Source organism: Sinocyclocheilus rhinocerous, unplaced genomic scaffold, assembly GCF_001515625.1.
Source record: "Sinocyclocheilus rhinocerous isolate Xijiao unplaced genomic scaffold, SAMN03320098_v1.1 scaffold2039, whole genome shotgun sequence".
Classification (NCBI taxonomy): Eukaryota; Metazoa; Chordata; class Actinopteri; order Cypriniformes; family Cyprinidae; genus Sinocyclocheilus; species Sinocyclocheilus rhinocerous.
The window spans coordinates 19,751-34,394 of record NW_015646362.1 but is presented as its reverse complement, the minus strand read 5'-3'; the positions used below and the strand labels follow the sequence as shown (position 1 = coordinate 34,394).

The 14,644-nt window shown below is 44.1% G+C and overlaps 1 pseudogene; it reads left to right on the top strand.

The window, feature by feature from the left end:
- The first annotated feature begins 4,203 nt into the window (after positions 1–4,203).
- LOC107707611 (uncharacterized) lies at positions 4,204–6,669 on the top strand (annotated as a pseudogene).
- The last annotated feature ends 7,975 nt before the right edge of the window (positions 6,670–14,644 follow it).

Here is a 14,644-nt window from a genome sequence, read left to right as displayed (position 1 = left end):
AGGGCTTAGGGCGAGCAGAGGCAGCAGTGGAGCTGGAGCGCTTAGGCAGGAAACGTCGCATAGCTTGGGACGATTTCTGTGCCTCCGTGAAGCGCTCGGTGAATCCTTCGACCACCGGGCCGAAGAGACCTTTGGGAGAGACTGGAGCATCGAGGAAGGGGATCTTGATCTCTGTTAGAGTCAGCCACAAATGGCGCTCGAGCACCACAAGGCTGGCCATCGATCTCCCGATTGCCTGGGCGGTGGTCTTGGTGGCACGCAGAGCCAGGTCGGTTGCGCTCCTCAACTCCCTGAGGGTCGCGGGGTCCAGGCCAGACTCATCGGAGGATACGAGGATCTTGGCCTGAAAGACCTGAAGGACCACCATTGAATGAAGTGCCGAAGCCGCCTGTCCAGCTGAAGTGAAGGCGAGTCCAGCGAGAGCGGCTCTACACGGCTTGGACGGCTGAACCGATGCTCTCCAGCCGATGGCCGTGGGTGGGCAGAGGTGCGTGGCCACTGACTCATCTAGGGGAGGTGGCTTATCGTACCCTTTTTCATGTGGGCAACCTTTAGTCCTAACATTGCATAAACCAACTTTCTCTTACAGAGAAATAAGGATTTCAGCATATGTGGGCTTGCATTCTCTTTTTTTGCTTAGTTGCACTAACATAGTTCACAGCACTAAACTAAGTGTCTTCTGCTTCGAAACGCTTACATAACTTCATGAGCATAAAACTCCTAACACATTAAAATCTGTCTTTCTGCATTGCAAATAACATTTCATTTCCTATGTTAGAAACATCTTTCACGTGGGCAAGGTTTAGTCTGAACATTGCATAAATCAACTTTCTCTTACAGAGAAATAAGGATTTCAACATGTGGACTTGCATTCTCTTCATTTGCTTAGTTGCACTAACATAGTGTTACTGTTCACAGAAGCACTAAACTAGGCTTCTTCTGCTTAGAAGCTCTAACATAACTTTATATGGTAGAAACATCTTTCATGTGGGCAAGCTTTAATCTTAACATTGCATAAACCGAATTCTCTAACAGAGAAAGATGGTTTTCAGCATATGTGGGCTTGCATTCTCTTTTTTTGCTTAGTTGCACTAACATAGTTCACAGCACTAAACTAAGTGTCTTCTGCTTCGAAACGCTTACATAACTTCATGAGCATAAAACTCCTAACACATTAAAATCTGTCTTTCTGCATTGCAAATAACATTTCATTTCCTATGTTAGAAACATCTTTCACGTGGGCAAGGTTTAGTCTGAACATTGCATAAATCAACTTTCTCTTACAGAGAAATAAGGATTTCAACATGTGGACTTGCATTCTCTTCATTTGCTTAGTTGCACTAACATAGTGTTACTGTTCACAGAAGCACTAAACTAGGCTTCTTCTGCTTAGAAGCTCTAACATAACTTTATGAGCATAAAACTCCTAACACATTAAAATCTGTCTTTCTGCATGGTAAATAAAATTTCATTTCATATGTTAGAAATATCTTTCATATGGGCAAGGTTTGCATTGCATAAACCAACTTTATCTTAGACAAAAAGGAGGTTTGTATAGCAACTCATAATGTGAAAACTGCACATAAGGTGCACAAGCACACCAGCGTTTTTTGTGTTTTGTTTTTTTTTTTCTCTCATCTTCACTGTTTTGGAAGTCCGTTTAAAGTACACTATAGTTGAAATGTGTTTCTTATTGTGTTCAGAAGTTCATGGCCCTCAGAACTTGATGGGGTATTGTCCTGCTTATTCTTTCAGAGTCAATTTAGTATTAAATGAAGACTGTGTCACAAAATATAAATGGATTATGTAATCCAGCTAAAAGTCTTATCTAAAATTATAAAAGAAAAAGCACAGGTGATATTTTTGCAGGAGATCTTTCACAACAAGAACATGAAAAACTAAAGAAACTAGGTTTTAGAAACAGTTTTTATAGTTCCTTTAAAAAAGGTCATAGGAGAGGAGTGATAATTCTTATCCCCAACTCAGGCTACGTCCACACAAAGCCAGAGTTCTATTTCATCTAAGTCAACACACCACAGTATAGGGGTCAGCCTCGCTAAGGATGAGCTGTCAGGAGACGGTATATCAAATTAACCACGCCCCGCTTGCAATCACGGTCTATAAATACAGGTGCGATGTAGCCGGCGCTTTCTCTTTTTTGCCTCCTACCTATCGATGAAAGCTGTTTGATGGTAAGATTTCGCTACGCGTTCTTTTGTTGTATCTGGCTGACCGGAGTCTCTTTATCCGTGAGGCTTTAGACTGCTGCGTTGGCATGTGCTTTTTGTAAACAAGCGCGTTGTGAGATTAAAGGAGCCTCTTCGCCCGCGAGGGTGAACGCTACCTTGGTTGTGTGTGTGTTTTACTTATAAAACGTAAGGTGAGTATATTTATATTTAAATTTATATTTATATTTATAATTGTATTTATAATATATATATATATATATATATTACAGGAAAGTCTCTTTATCCGCGAGGCTTTAGACTGCCGCGTTGGCACGTGCTTTTTGTAAACAAGCGCGTTGTGAGATTAAAGGAGCCTCTTCGCCCGCGAGGGTGAACGCTACCGTGGTTGTGTGTGTGTTTCACTTATAAAACGTAAGGTGAGTATGTTATAATTGTATTTATAAATATATATATGTATATATATATTACAGGCATTTCATAACAAACAGCCAAAGAGGGGCCTCTTCACCTGTAAGGGTGAAAGTTACAGAGAGCTGTTTGTGATCACAGCGTGGGAGTCTTATTGTAATTCAGACAAAGAGGCCTCTTCGTCTCTGGAGACGAAAGCTATCTAACTGATTTAAGTTTCCTTGTTTTATGATGCAAGAGGAGAACACCACTGGTTTACCCTCTGAGATGCCTGCAGGCAAAGAGCCATTTCGGTCTGAACGAGATCCTCAGGAGGAAGGTGTCAAACGTAAACAAGCTTGTAAACGCAAGCATATAGAAGGGGACATTGGCCAACTTCAGAAGCAAATGCAAGGTATGCAGGAGACCCTGAACATTTGTGAGTGGCTCAGCAATGGGTGGCAGAACCTCAAGACTTAGGGATGCCATTGTCAAAACGTCCATGATGGTGAGCTTTCAGTGGCAGCATCTGGAGTGTTTGGAAGGGATGAAAATGATGTGCCTTCAGAACCCGAGGACATCTCTGAGTGAGAAATGGGATAGTGCTTCTGAGGCCTCAGAGGCTATTGCACTGGACCCTTCAGATAAAGCAGTGATTTCCAGAGCTGCTGAGCGTGCAAAACTGCCTTCCCAGGCTGCTTCAACATCAACCTCAGTGTTTGATAGAGGCCCTCAGCGTCGTAAAACAGAGGGGTTGCCAATACTTCCTGATTTTATAACGGAGTTACAGTCTTCCTGGAAGGCCCCTAGTTCTACGGCCCTCCCTAGGACACAGCTGGGCAATCTGGCAGGGGCAGTAACTTATGGGCTTGCTTCAGCTCCTCAGATCGGACCCACGTTTGCTATGTTGACTGGGGCTATGGCCAGGACTGGAAGAGATGCTACACACCCTAACAAGCATGGTAGAATAATTGACAGTCAGCTGCGGAAAGCCTATCAGGCCTCGGCCTTGTCGGCAAGACTTGCATGCACAAACTCTCTCCTCTTGGTTTATTTAGAGGGTCTGCTGCAGGATTTGTCCTCCACTTTGACAGAGGAGGAAAACATCCCAGAAACAGTGCGAGTGGTTGATATGCTGATCCGAGGAACAAGTGCACACACCCAAGCCCTGGGGCAATCCATGGCCAATATGGTTCAAGCACGCCGTCAGGTATGGCTATCTCAAGCTAATTTGTTAGATCAAGATTGCATGGCTGTCATAGCAGCTCCATTTGTGCCTGGGGAGGTCTTAGAAGCCCATGCAGAAGCAGCTTTGGAGCAGTCTTGTAGAACAAGAGAACTGACTCGATCAGTGGTTAGAGCACCAGCTACTCGTGGGCAACGCACATCAGCTGGGAGCAGTAATTGGGCTCGGGCAGAATCAGCAAACCAGGCCTTCATAGGTCAGCGCCGGTCTGCTGCCCAAGGTGCACCCATAAGACCAAGCCAAGGAGTCCGGCAGTCCTTTCGTAGGACACGACAGTCAGAGTCTTCCAGCACACGTGCAGCAGGAGGGAGGAACCATTACTGACGGTTATCAACCTCCGGCCACACATTTTTCCAGTCAACATCTCTTCCACTGGCGCCAATGCACTCAATGTCCATGGGTGCTGAGCACCTTGGAGCTCGGATACAGGCTCCAATTCAAATCCAAGCCACAGAGGAGGAAAACATCCCAGAAACATTGCGAGTGGTTGATATGCTGATCCGAGGAACAAGTGCGCACGCCCAAGCCCTGGGGCAATCCATGGCCAATATGGTTCAAGCACGCCGTCAGGTATGGCTATCTCAAGCTAATTTGTTAGATCAAGATTGCATGGCTGTCATTGCAGCTCCATTAGTGCCTGGGGAGGTCTTTGGAGCCCATGCAGAAGCAGCTTTGGAGCAGTCTCGTAGAACAAGAGAACTGACTCGATCAGTGGTTAGAGCACCAGCTACTCGTGGGCAACGCATATCAGCTGGGAGCAGTAATTGGGCTCGGGCAGAATCAGCAAACCAGGCCTTCATAGGTCAGCGCCGGTCTGCTGCCCAAGGTGCACCCATAAGACCAAGCCAAGGAGTCCGGCAGTCCTTTCGTAGGACACGACAGCCAGAGTCTTCCAGCACACGTGCAGCAGGAGGGAGGAACCGTTACTGACGGTTATCGACCTCCGGCCCCACATTTTTCCAGTCAACATCTCTTCCACTGGCGCCAATGCACTCAATGTCCATGGGTGCTGAGCACCTTGGGGCTAGGATACAGGCTCCAATTCAAATCCAAGCCACCCCAATTTCAAAGGATTGTTCCTACTGTTTTGAGAGAAGAGACACAGTGCAGGTCTCTGACAGACGAGGTCTCAGTTCTTTTAGGAAAAGGAGCAATAACACGCCTGCCCTCAGGTTCGATAGGGCAGGGGTTTTATTCAACCTATTTCCTGATTCCAAAGAAAGATGGGGGTCTTCGGCCCATCCTGAATCTCAGGAAGTTCAATCATCATTTAAAGCGACTGCCCTTCCGCATGCTTTGTCTTTCAACCCTTTTAACCTTCATCAGACAAGGGGATTGGTTCACAACAGTGGATCTCCAAGATGCCTATTTCCACATCCCAATTCACAAAGACCACAGAAAGTACCTCAGGTTCTACTTTCAGGGCAACGCTTACGAGTACAATGTTCTCCCCTTCGGTCTGTCATTGGCTCCCCGCACCTTCACCAAATGTATGGATGCGGCACTCATTCCTCTTCGTCGTCAGGGCCTACGTATTGCCAATTACTTGGACGATTGGGTAATTTGCTCTCCTACAGAGCAGCAGGCCAGGACCAACACAAAGGTGGTCCTTGCCCACTTGAAGAAATTGGGGCTGACTCTGAACAGCAAAAAGAGTTGTCTCACTCCCACAAGGGTAGCGACATACCTAGGCTTGAGTTTGAATTAAATTATAATGAGAGCATCTCTGACTCTACAGAGGCAGTCAGTGTTGAAGGAGTGCCTGTCCGAGTTCCTCAAAAAGGAGCAAGTTACAGTGAGATTGGGTCGGAGGCTGCTAGGCCTAATGGCGGCAGCCAGTCAGGTGGTGCCATTGGGGTTGCTTCACATGCGCCCATTACAGCGATGGTTAGCAAAGTACCAAGTGAGTCCATACGAGAATGGACAGCGACTGATTCCAAGAGACCTGGATTGTCTTCCAGCTGTCAAGTGGTGGCTCTCAACTCCAGGCCTGAAGGAGGGAGTCAAGCTGGGCCCGTTATGTTCAAGGGAAACCATAACAACAGATGCCTCACAGGCAGGCTTGGGTGCTCTGGCGAGGCAATCCAGTACAGGGAAGATGGGATGCCTCATGGATAGGAGAACACATAAACCTCTTGGAGCTGGAGGCAGTGTTTCGAGCCTTGATCAGTACCTCAGCTTCAGGAGAAGCAGGTAATTGTTTGTTCAGACAGCACAACAATCGTGTCATACATAAATCACCAGGGCGGAGTACGTTCAATATCCTTACACAGGAAGGCCTGGGATCTGCTGTTATGGGCACATGTTCGAGGGGTGTCCCTGAGGGCTGTACACTTGCTGGGTGAGGACAACGTAGCAGCCGACCTCTTGTCAAGGGGGGGGTCCCAAGCCAGGAGAATGGCGTCTTCACCCAGCAGTGGTACAGGCAATTTGGCTTCGTTTCGGGAAAGGCAAAGTAGATCTTTTTGCCACACAGGAAATCACACACTGTCCCCTGTGGTATTCGATGGTGGGCCCCAGAGGGCCTCTAGGGGTGGATGCTCTGGCAAACAAATGGCCCCCAGTACTCCTGTATGCATTTCCTCCTTTCCCACTTCTGCCTGCAGTCTTGGCCAAGGTGAGAATTTTGAATGCCAAAGTCCTGCTGGTGGCACCAGATTGGCCTCAACAGTCATGGATGTCGGATTTAATCGCTTTGCTGGGAGGGTCACCAGTCCTGTCCCAGTCAGACAGGACATGCTGTCTCAGGCCCGGGGTCAGATCTCCCACCCGAATCCAGGGAAGTACAGGTTACACGTCTGGCCACCAGACGGGAGTCAGCCAGAAATCTTGGGGAAGCAGTTCTAGCCACTTTGCAGGCAGCCAAAGCCCCGTCTACAAGGCAACTTTATGCTTCTAGATGGCAGAGGTTTTCTAGATGGTGTCAGTCCATAGGGATAGACCCATTTTCATGTGAAGTGGATTCAATCCTGTCATTTCTCCAATTCCTGCTGGAGACTGGAGTAACAGAATCAACCTTGAGAGGGTATGTAGCTGCTATATCTGATCATCATGAAGGCTATGGAGGTTACACAGTTGGGTTTCAACCTCTTGTCAGGCGTTATCTGAAGGGGGCTCGCAGACTGTGTCCATCTCGAGCTCGGCTAATTCCCTCATGGGATCTGGGTATTGTCTTGAAGGCTCTGACTGGATTTCACATGGGCCAGATGTGGGCCGGATCTGGGCCAACACTATGTTGCTGTCTGTGTTGTCAGGCGTTATCTGAAGGGGGCTCGCAGACTGTGTCCATATTGAGGTTGGATAATTCCCTCATGGGATCTGGGTATTGTCTTAAAGGCTCTGACAATACCTCCTTTTGAACCGTTACATGAAGTAGGGATGGAATTTCTCACACTGAAAACTGCATTTCTTTTGTCTGTTTCTTCAGTTAAGAGGGTGAGTGAAATTCATGCCTTCTCTGTGCACCCTGCGTGTTTAAGATTAGGAGAAGAAGGCTCATCAATTTCACTTCTTCCAAACCCCTCATTTCTCCCAAAAGTTCTGCCCCGTTCCTTTGTTTCCAGGCCCTTGGTGCTAGAACCTTTCCATCCACCTCCTCACAATTCAACGGAATCAGCCAGACTGCATCTAATCTGTCCAGTCAGGGCACTGAGAAGATACATTTCTTGCACACAACAGATAAGACATACCGATCAGCTGTTTGTCTGTTATGGAGACTCTGTGCAAGGCCAGGCGGTGTCCAAGCAGAGGCTGGCAAAATGGGTGGTCAGGCTGATAGAGCTAGCCTATCACAGCGCAGGGATGCCTCCTCCAAATGGAGTGGTGGCCCACTCTACAAGAGGAGTAGCTGCCTCCTGGGCATTGTTTAGAGGGGCCTCTCTGGAGGATGTGTGCAGCAGCTGGTTTGGTCATCATCTATGACATTTGCCAAATTATATCGTCTGGATGTTGCTATGACAGTCTCATCAACTGTCCTGCAAACAGCGGGAGATCTGACTGGGGCGAGACGTGGGCTGATGACGTCATCGTTTCAGAAAATATATGGATTCGCTGTCCACACGAAAACGCGAGGGCGGCGTTTTCAGATTTATCCACTCTTGGACCCGGTTTCAAGTGGTTTGATGTGGTGGCTCAAGAGACAGAGGGAGTCCTAATTCTAGGAGGGGATTTTAATGCCAAAGAGAGATTGAGAGATGGTCAACTCTATCCATGGAATTTAGTTCAAGAATAGAGGTTGTGAAAATTAATATTGTCCTGAGATTACTATATCTTTTCCAAGCTTTGCCAGTAATCATTCCCAAGATTCAGTTCAGGGCTTGGGACAGGATGATTTCGAGATTTGTCTGGGAAGGGAAAAAGCCTCGAATAAAATATGCAACATTACAGCTAGCAAAGGGCAAAGGAGAATTAGCCCTACCAAATTTACAGGAATATTTTTACGCAGCACAAATTAGGTATTGTATATGCTGGTGTAACCCTAGTTACACATCTAAATGGAAAAATATAGAACTTGCAAACCAGGAGTTACCCATACAGTGTCTCTTAGGTGACAAGGAAAAATCCTTGGCCCTAAAAAATAATCTTGATGAAATAACAGTAACCACACTTGAGGTATGGTTTAAACTAGTCGCGCAGTATAGCCTACAAAATCAGATTATATTGTTGAGATGGGTGGCATTTGACCATAATTTTAAACCAGGGCTTCTTGATGTAGGATTTAGGAGATGGGCAACTAAAGGTTTAATAGCATTGTGCACCTTTGTAGCACAAGGGAAATTTAAAAGTTTTCTAGAATTAAAAGACAATTATACTTTAGATAATAATGATTTTTACAGCTATTTACAAATACGGGACTATTTTGAAAGAGAGTATAAAATAATGGGAAATACTGAATTGAATAAACTAGTAAAATTGATAATTGACTCCTATACAAAGAATTATCCTAGAATAATCTCTTTTCTCTACCAAGCCCTGATGGAGAATAGAAAAAACGTATCTAGCTATATCAAGCAAAAATGGGAAAGAGAACTAGAGAAAGAAATTCCAAATGAAAAATGGTATTTAGTTTGTAAGATACAACATACAATTACTTGTTCCCGGAGGTGGAAAGAGTTTGCATGTGTAACCCCCATAAGAAGTTCTTACAGGAATGTAATTCTTATAATTTCTAATGTTAATAATTTGTTATATTATATTATATTATATTATTGTCACGCTGTGACTGTGAGGGAGCACGGAGCGAGGAACGAGGAGACCAGGAGTACATCAACGTAGGAGACTTTAATGGGAACCAGGAAAACACACGGAGTACATGGAGACATTCACAGACATCAACGGGTGCACATTCAGTGTATGACATTCAAGAACTGACAACACTGACTGAAAGGACTGGGGTTTTTAAACACAGCATAACGAGGGACTAAGGAGACACACCTGGAATCAAATGAACAATCAACATGAGGGAGAAACTGGGTCACATGGGGCAAAACACACACAAAACATGGAACGGAGTTTGACAATTATATTATATTATTCTATTATATCCTTTTGTCACTTATTATATTCCTCCAATCATAATTCTGCATAAAACCTGAATTTAGAAAATCTGCCTAGCAATTGTTGAGCAGTCATGAACAGGTATTTGTGATTGGTTAAATATTTCAAGCTCCGCCCCTGTTATATACATAGAATGGGTGCAAGAGAGTGCAATGTTGGAATAACTCCCTGATTTCAAACCTTCAGCTTGAACACCGCAAACAAAATCCCCTAACCTTTTCAGAGTTCCTACTTCTGTTGCACACTGAAGAGGATAGACAGGCAGCTAAGTGTAACTGCATGAGACAGCACCTTGGGATTACAAGAGCAAAGACACAGCCAAATGTACAGGCTGCTTGTAACCCGTGTCTGACAAATTTTGACTTACCAGTTGACAGTGACTATATTTCTTCAGCGGCTGTGCAGCCTTTGCAGAAACAGATTGCAAAACTGCAAACTCAGGTTGCAAAGCTTTTGACTCTTCGTTATGAGAAAGGGGCACGGACAAAAGTTCCAAAGCGAGACAAATCAAAGCCAGCTGATAACAAACAAGGCACAAATTTATTGTCAGACCTTTCTGTTTCCACTCCAAAACCTAAACCTTGGTATTGTTTTAGGTGCGGAGAAGATGGCCACATTGCTTCCTCTTGCAGTAATGCTCCAAACCCCAACCTAGTGCAGGCTAAAAGGAAAGAACTTAGAGAGAAGCAGCATGCTTGGGACATCAAGAATGGTAACCTAAGATGGCAGGATTTAAACTAGATGAGGGCCCTGTTGCGGGACATACAGAGTCCATGCTTAATTCATGTCCCACATTCAAAAATCCACAGGGATGCACTTTAATGACATACCGTCCCACAGTGCAAAAAGTTGCCAAGACAGCTTATTAAAATGCACTGCAGTTGTTCAAGTATTTGGGAAAGACTGCAACTGTCAACTGGATACGGGCTCACAGGTTACAACGGTTGCTCAGTTATTCTATAACAACAATCTCTTTGACCAACCCATACATCCTATTAACCAATTGCTTGCAGTCGAGGGAGCCAATGGTCAGCTAGTGCCCTATTTGGGGTACATTGAGGACTGCATTAAGTTCCCCAAAGAATTCATATATTCAGAACCTGAAATACGTACCCTTGCTTTGGTTGTTCCAGATGTCAGTTCTAGCAGTGAAGTTCCACTGTTGATTGGCACTAACACTCTGGATTCCATATATGAACAGTGCAGCAACCAGCCAAACATGCAAAGTGGTTCCTCTCTTTATGGTTATAATCAAGTCTGGAGAGTACTGAATAAGAGTCAAAAGCAGGCTGCAAGTGGTAAGCTGGGCCTAGTGAAGCTAAAGGGAAGAACAAATGAAGTCCTGCCTGCGGGGCAGATTTTATTTGAAGAGTACATCGCACAGTCAGCGTTGGTGGGAAACAAGACCTGGGCTTTACTTGAACAGCCATCAGAATCTGTTCTTCCTGGTGGAGTGTTTGTGGACAACTGTCTCATTACCTTACCGAGAAGCAGTCCCTTCAAAGTACCAGTCTCCTTGAGGAATGAAACTGATCACGACATTCTACTTCCCAGTAACTGTATTTTGACTGAACTCAGCATTCCACACAAGATCATTCAAAATCCTTGCGTGAGAGAGGGGAAGCTGGCTGCAGTTAGTTCTTCTAGTCAGCAAGAGAGTACTTCTGATCCTAAATTACAGTTTGACTTTGGGCAGTCTCCATTATCATCTGATTGGAGAGAACGTATAGTGCAGAAACTGAATTCTTTCTGTGATGTTTTCTCTCAGCATGATCTTGACTTTGGTCATGCCACAAAGATAAAGCATCATATTAGATTAAAGGATGAGACACTGTTTAAACAAAGGGCATGTCCCATTCATCCCAGAGATCTTGAGGCAGTGAAAAAACATTTGCAAACTCTTCTTAATGCTGGTATAATCCCGGAATCTGAGTCTTCATTCGCATAACCAATAGTTGTAGTACGAAAAAAGAATTGAGATGTACGCCTCTGCGTGGATTATAGGAAATTAAATATGCAAACGATCCGGGATGCATATGCGCTTCCAAATTTGGAGGAGTCATTCTTAGCACTTGCGGGATCGCAGTGGTTTTCCGTGATGGATTTGAAGTCCGGATATTACCAGGTGGAAATGGAAGAGGAAGATAAGCCCAAAACAGCCTTCACTTGCCCATTAGGTTTTTGGGAGTTTAATCGGATGCCTCAGGGCATTACAAATGCTCCCAGCACTTTCCAATGCCTTATGGAAAGATGCATGGGAGACATTCATTTGAAAGACGTTTTTGTTTTCTTGGACGATTTAATAGTTTATTCTGACACGTTGGAAGAGCATGAAAATAGGCTCATCAATGTGTTAGGATGTCTCAGAGAGTATGCACTGAAGTTGTTTCTTGACAAATGTAAATTCTTTCAGACTGAGGTACGTTACTTGGGACACATTGTGTCAAGAGAAAGTGTTAAAACAGATCCTGAAAAAATTAGAGCACTAAAGACCTGGCCGAGACCCCAAAATTTAAAGGAACTGAAGTCTTTCCTTGGATTTTCAGAATATTACAGACGTTTCATTAAAGACTACTCAAAGATCGTCAAACCACTGACCAACCTCACGGCTGGTTACCCGCCTCAGCGCAAGGGGAGTAAGGTAGCTACTGGTGGCCAGTACTTTAATACCAAAGAGCCTTTTAATGAGCGTTGGAGCCAAGAGTGTCAGGAAGCTTTTAAGTCCATTATTGACAAGTTAACTTCTGCTCCCATTCTTGGCTTTGCTGACTCCAAGTTACCTTACACCCTGCACACAGATGCTAGCACTACTGGGTTGGGTGCAGCATTGTAACAGGAGCAGGATGGCCAAACACGTGTAATTGCAAATGCAAGCAGAGGGTTAAGTCGCAGCGAATCAAGGTACCCAGCCCATAAGCTTGCATTTTTAAATGGGCTAACGTGGAAAAGTTCCACGACTATCTGTATGGGAGTCAATTTACAGTAGTCACCGATAATAATCCATTGACTTACCTACTCACCACAGACAAGTTGGACACAGCCAGCTATCGCTGGTTAGCTGCTTTGTCCACTTTTAATTTTAACATCAAGTACAGGGCGGGCAAACACAACATGGATGCTGATGGTTTATCTAGAAGACCTCACGATGTGTTGGAGGACAATGGTATATCGGAAAGTGAGAGTCAACAAATCCAGCAATTTACCTCGCATCTCTTGACGTCTTCTAGTCCACTGAGAGAAATCGCTAGAGACACAGTTGAAGTGACATGTCAAAAGCATTTTATTAGCCAAAACTGTGAGCAAGATTCTTACCTTGGCTATGTAGAATCCTTAACAATGCAGTCATCAGCAGTCCCAGCTAGTTTTGAGGAACAGGACATTGAGTGTGGTGTTTCACTCCTGCAAAAGTATAGCCAGGCAGATCTCAGGAAGCTGCAAAGACAGGATCCTATCATTAGTCAAGTTATAGAGCTCCTAGAGTCTGAAGAAAGAGCACCTACCAGCTTAAAAGGTAACAGTCCTGATCTCCATTTGATGCTACGAGAGTGGGACCGTTTTCGGCTGAGAAATTATCTTCTGTTTAGAACACGGATGAGTGATGGCCAGACAGTTTTCCAGTTTTCCATATACATAGAATGGGTGTGAGAGAGTGCAGCGTGAGATTGAGACGAAGATTATGAGCCGTGAACAATTAAGCTGCCTAAACTTAGCGAAATTGTTGTTACAGGTTAAAAGAGTTGAAAAGGAGCATATGCATCAGAAAGAGGTGCAGAAGAATTGTTATCTGCATTTTTTGTTGATTCTGGAAATGGAAAAACATTAATTGAATTTCGGCCAGGTTTTGGTTTCCCCTTGAATTCGCTCTTCTGGAGAGAAGAGAGCGAGCCACCCAGCTTGAATTTGGTGATCTTCAATTGATTTGTGCAGAGTGCTCTTGAATCCAGCATTTCGGTAGGACTGTACAATTTACGACCTATGGATTTCCCCTTCTAGAACTTTTGCTTGATATTGAACCTAAAGGAACTTTACTCCCTGTGAATTTGAAACAACTAATCTGAGCTCAGCAACGTGAACTGAATGGACAGAACTGGTGATCCTTAATTCATCAAGTAATACACGTACACTGATAATGCACACACACACTTGTTTATTGTAATTTTTATTTAATTTGTTGTTCAAATAATACAAGTTATTGTTTTGTATACAAGTAATTGTTGTTTCTCATATCAAAACTTACTAAGGTGAGTTGTTGATTTGGGGTTTACAGACTATTGTATATATTTATTCAACCGAACCTAGTGTGTACTTACCATTAGGGATGCACCGATACCGATACTGAGCTCTTGTACTCATACTCGTACTCGTTAAAATGCCCCGATACCAAACGCCGATACCACACAGCATGTGATAAACGCCATATTCAGACAAAGAAACACAGACAACAGACAGCAGAATGGAGTTAAGGATGTCTACTACGAAGTATATGTATGCAATGAATATAACGTTAAACATTCTGTATTAATGCCTGTATAGCTGATGTGCGCGAGCTGATAAGAAAAGGACGTTGAGTGGATTGAGCGCGCAGCGGCGCAGATGCGCGAGCTTGTCGAGTGAATATACCTTTCTCACAGACATCACTGGAAAGTTTGTAGTTCGGTCGGATATGTCAAAAACAAGTAAGTAAAACAATGGAAACTGTGATAATGTGAGAAATGTTGAAGGTGTCTGAATATATTTTGGTTTGACTGTATCTATTTGATAAATGAAGTTAACCAACTAACATTATACATACTCTTTTGGTTTCTGTACCCAATATTTAAAAAATGTACAAATGCAATAAAAATATTGGTATCGGTACTCGGTATCGTCAAGTACCAAAAATAAAAGTATCGGTATCGGGCGAGTACTGGAAAAAGTGGTATCGGTGCATCCCTACTTACCATACAAGGGTTACACATGGAAAAAATTTGGAACGTTTCTTCATTAGTCCCAAAATGAAAAGCAAACAATTATCCACACCACAACTGTGTTGGAGGATGTGTGGTCAGGTCAATGTTGACCATCTTCATGTATTCTGGAGCTGTGCAAAAATATTACCTGTCTGGAACATGGTTTTGTTGGAGTTTAAAAAGATCTTAGGATATGAAATACCAAGAGATTTCACAACTTTGTATCTTGGAAACTTTGCATCCATTGTGTTGAATGGAGATGAGTATCTTGTAAATATATTAAGTGTTGCATGTAAGAAGAGTATTACCAGGCATTG